General features: G+C 36.7%; 1 protein-coding gene across 2 annotated transcripts in view; it reads left to right on the top strand.

Annotated features, from left to right (window-relative positions):
- Positions 1-1,118: 1,118 nt before the first annotated feature.
- The window catches only part of si:ch211-45c16.2 (mitogen-activated protein kinase kinase kinase 13), a 42,077-nt gene continuing 38,102 nt past the window's right edge, over positions 1,119-5,093 (top strand). The window contains exon 1 of one of the 2 annotated variants that reach the window (XM_058082698.1): positions 1,119-1,266. The gene's annotated coding sequence lies outside the window, so the exon portion shown is untranslated. The remainder of the gene's footprint in view (positions 1,267-5,093) is intronic. The other variant, XM_058082697.1, reaches the window with a different exon arrangement.

Raw genomic sequence — 5,093 nt, 5'->3', positions numbered from 1 at the left:
TCCTGGCAAGACTACGCAGGCAATTAAACAAAACCCCTGACCCCCCACAATTTTGCTAGGTGTTAGCATGCTAATGTTATCATGTTAACAATGTTAACAAATATTAGCATGTGGCAATGTTTACATGCTAATATTATCATGTTAACATTGCTAACATGCTAGCATGCTAACATGCTGTTAGCATGCTAATATTATCATGTTAACAATGTTAACAAATATTTGCATGTGGCAATGTTTACATGCTAATATTATCATGTTAACATTGCTAGCACGTTAGCATGCTCGCAATGTGATACCTGAATGCTTTCTCATATGTGATTGTGTTGCCAGTTTGAATGTGGACTTCCATTTATTTTTTTACTTTACATAAATAAAGGCTTTTGCGTCACTAAAAATCACCCCTTGTCATTGTTTATTATGATCATAGAAGTGCACTGCAACATACTGAGAGCTACAGTAAACATATATATGTTGCTGTACATATTATAACACATTTCAAATGTAACAACCACCAATGGTTTCCTCAAGCAGGCGTGCCTAATACCATGGGTGTAGTTTCACTCCGCACTGTGTCAACAGAGAGCATGAAACACACATGTTTGTTTGCTGTCTGCAGCTGTCTGGCAGCATAGTTTCATGTACACTGTGCAGGTGAAAAGAGGTCAGTATCGCTTTCGATTTGTACATTTTACATTTTTTCCACACATATAAAAAAATGTAATACATCTATGACATCTATGAATAAATAGAAAATAGAAATGATAGAAAGATTTACTGTAAATTTGCATTTTACTATAAAGAGTCAACCTATGGTCAAAGGTTACCACCATAACATGGGGAAGAAAAGTAACATCTCACTCTTTCTTTTTTAACAACAGCAACGGCATGGAGGAATTAACAAGTCATTATAAAATGAAATACCGTGACCTAAAATTAATTACGTTAATGAATTACAATTAATTACGTAATCGAGCCTCAAAAATCAGAACGAGAAATTGAGGTGAACGGAACTCAGTTTGAGATCTGGTTTACATGATGTTGCAAGACAAAGACTCCTTCACAGAATAGTCGATCTTTGGTGACGCAAAACGCTGGGGTTTATTTACAGGTGCACAGTGTGGAGAGTCCGGAAGTGACGACAGCAGCTCCCTAGCTTCAGGGGATTGGACAGTAAATAGATGGCCTGAGAACGAGTGAGAGAGCTGACGGACATCTCGACACCGTCCGGCGGAGCTGTACCGAGACAAACGGTAAAGAAAAGCACATGTAAGTTATATGAATTAACTAAAAGAAATCGTGTAGTGTTTACGTTAAAACGTTGTGGACCGTGTCGTTGTTTTTACCGGCGGAAGGGCAGCTGTCAATTAGTCGCGTTGCATTCAGGAACACTACAGCTACTGTTTAAAATGGTATTAGTTTGCTGTTGTTGTGGTTTATAGGCACGAATAAACACCACTTATTTATGCTTTTTTCTCTGCGGAATCAGCTGATAAAGCGCCATTAGCGACCAAGAGCATGACAGGGTTATAGTTCATTTTCGCTTTCATTATGTAACCGAGTGTTGATCCACGCTAAAGCAACATAATGAGGCTTTTTGTGTGTGTGTTTTTTTCCTTTAACAGTGGGAGGAAATAAGGGGTTGTTGCAGGAGTAATGTGTGTTTATTCTTGAGGTTTAGTACCGTCGAAATATACAACCACACAGTACAGTGATGTGATGTACGTTTTGTGTTAATTGGGTGTGCTTGTTATTGGGGTTGTCAGCCAAAATTGCCTTCTTATATGATCTATCATGATAGAAATCGATCTCATAAAATGGTACAGTGCAGGTGCAATCATAAACATCATCACTGATAAGTGATGCATTTCTGTGGTGTCAGATGTCAATAGACCTAATGTTTATATTGTTTAGAATCCAGTCTACCTTCGACCTACATTTATTTCATTTACATATTTAGATTCATTGCAATGGAAGTGTTTGAATGACTTAAAGAATGCTAGCAATGGTAACATGAAAGTGTTTGCTAAGCGCCTACCTCCGGAAATGCTAAAAATGGCAGTAGAATTATTTTAGCATGCTAACACCTACTATGATAGAACGTTTCTGTTTAAGTAATAGAATAGAAATAATTAATAGAAATCGCTAAAAATGCTATTATGCTCATGTTAGCATGCTAGCAATGTTGGATGCTGCTGGATGCTGTGCACTGTCTGTCTGCTGCTAGCAATGTTAACATGATAGTATTAGCATGTAAACATTGCTACATGCTAATATTTGTTAACATTGTTAATATCATGTTAAAAAACAGTATGAGGATCCTGGCAAGACTACGGAGGCAAAACTCCTGCCCCCCCCCCCCCACACTATTTTGCTAGGTGTTAGCATGCTAATATTATCATGTTAACAAATATTAGCATGTGGCAATGTTTACATGCTAATATTATCATGCTAGCAATGTTAACATGATAATATTAGCATGCTAGCACCTAGCAAAATTTTGGGGGGGTCAGGAGTTTTGTTTAATTGCCTCCGTAAAACAGTATGAGGATACTGGCAAGATTACGGAGGCAATTAAACGGAGGCTAGGTGTTAGCATGCTAATATTATCATGTTAACAATGTTAACAAATATTACCATGTGGCAATGTTTACATGTTAGCATGCTAGCAATGTTAACATGATAATATTTGCATGTAAGCATGTATTAGCATGTGGCAATGTTTACATGCTAATATTATCATGTTAACATTGCTAGCATGTTAGCATGTTAGCATGCTAGCAATGTTAACATGATATTAGCATGTAAACATTGCCACATGCTAATATTTGTTAACATTGTTAACATGATAATATTAGCATGCTAACACCTAGCCTCCGTTTAATTGCCTCCGTAGTCTTGCTAGGATCCTCATACTGTTTTTTGTGGTTCTGTTTCTGCTGTTTGTTTTTAAAGCAAATTGTCCTGAAAATTTTGCTATGTTTGCAGTTTGTACAAATACTGAATGTGATTACGTAATAACGTCTATTGCTATTTGCATCATTTTAATACTCTTCTTGGGTTTTCTTTAATATATGTTTTGTACTGTGATGAAACGGCATTCATTTGTGACCAGCCGCCAGACATTCACTGATCCCTCCCTTACCACGACACTGTAATATCATTACCATCACCTGTTTTGGCTGTTTGTTTTTTTCCACCATATGTTATCAGTCAGCGGCTAATGTGTGTCTCGTGTGCATGACTGCTGGATGCTGTGCGCTGTCAGGATATTGCATTCCATCCCCTGACTGCTGCAGAGCAAGTGTTCACGTATGTCACTGACGGCTTTGGCTTGTCAGTCTGTGTGCTGCATGCAGTTACAGGTCAGCAGCAATTAGCCGATTGTAGTCCCCTCGGCTGGACGGTTGCACCGCTATCAGAGCTCCTTTGTGGTTTTAACTATGGCGCAAAGATATCGGACACCTGGTTTACAGCAAATCTGAGCAGTTGCAAATGGGGAAAAAAAACGATAACAAGCTTGGATGTGTTTTTTGGGAGAATAATTTTTATTGCAAAAGGCTTAAACGCCAAGGTCAAGTTTAGTCTGCTCTGCAGGTTGCAGTAAAGCTCGTAACGGATAGTGGTATCAAGCTATCAGCTAGCCCAATGGAGTGTATTGATATGAGATGCATTTTTTTACTAGCGCCTAATGTAAAACATGCACACCTAAAATAGCTTTTTCTTGCAAGGCTAGCTTGGTTTTCTTTGTTAGTTACATATCACATATGAAGATAAATATTAAACTGAAATGTAAAATATAGTACTGCCTCAAACAGTGGTCTCTGGTCTAAGCATTGGCCTAAATAAAGAATCCTTGTAAGCTCAAACACACAGCTCTTTTTTTCTAGTAAAACCACTGGCTAGCTGTGATTACTCGTCTCGATACCAATATGTGATATGTAACTAACAAAGAAAACCAAGCGCTAGTAAAAATACATCTCATATAAGTTCACTCCATTGTGCTGAATGTACAGCCATTGAAGGTCAGTTGAGTGGAAACGTCCCAACAAACATTATGCTCATGTTAGCATGCTAGCAATGTTGGATGCTGCTGGATGCTGTGCAATGTTAACATGATAACATTAGCATATAAACATTGCTACATGCTAATATTTGTTAACTTGCCAGGATCCTCATACTGTTTTTTTAACATGATATTAACAATGTTATTAACAATGTTAACATGATAATATTAGCATGTAAACATTGCTACATGCTAATATTTGTTAATATTTGTTAACACAGTTTTGTTTAATTGCCTCCATAGCTCAAAATAACATGCTAATAACAAATATTAGCATGTAGCAATGTTTACATGCTAATATTATCATGTTAACATTGTTAATATCATGTAAAAAAAACAGTATGAGGATCCTGGCAAGACTACGGAGGCAATTGAACATTGTTAACATGATAATATTAGCATGCTAACATACTGTTTTTTTTGCATCGTATGAGTATCCTGGCAAGACTATGGAGGCAATTAAACAAAACTCCTGACCCCCCCACAATTTTGCTAGGTGTTAGCATGCTAATATTATCATGTTAACAATGTTAATCACAGCTAGGCAGTCTGCCTCACTGTTTGAGGCAGTACTATATTTTACATTTGTATGTAAAATATTATCATGTTAACATGATAATATTAGCATGCTAACACCTAGCAAAATTGTGGGGGGGTCAGGAGTTTTGTTTAATTGCCTCCGTAGTCTTGCCAGGATACTCATACGATGCAAAAAACAGTATGTTAGCATGCTAATATTATCATGTTAACAATGTTCAATTGCCTCCGTAGTCTTGCCAGGATCCTCATACTGTTTTTTTAACATGATATTAACAATGTTACAATGTTAACATGATAATATTAGCATGTAAACATTGCTACATGCTAATATTTGTTATTAGCATGTTATTTTGAGCTATGGAGGCAATTAAACAAAACTGTGTTAACAAATATTAACAAATATTAGCATGTAGCAATGTTTACATGCTAATATTATCATGTTAACATTGTTAATCACATTGTTAATATCATGTTAAAAACACAGTATGAG

The sequence above is a fragment of the Doryrhamphus excisus genome, chromosome 9 (genome assembly GCF_030265055.1).
Source record: "Doryrhamphus excisus isolate RoL2022-K1 chromosome 9, RoL_Dexc_1.0, whole genome shotgun sequence".
NCBI lineage: Eukaryota > Metazoa > Chordata > Actinopteri > Syngnathiformes > Syngnathidae > Doryrhamphus > Doryrhamphus excisus.
This window is presented reverse-complemented; position numbering and strand designations above follow the sequence as displayed.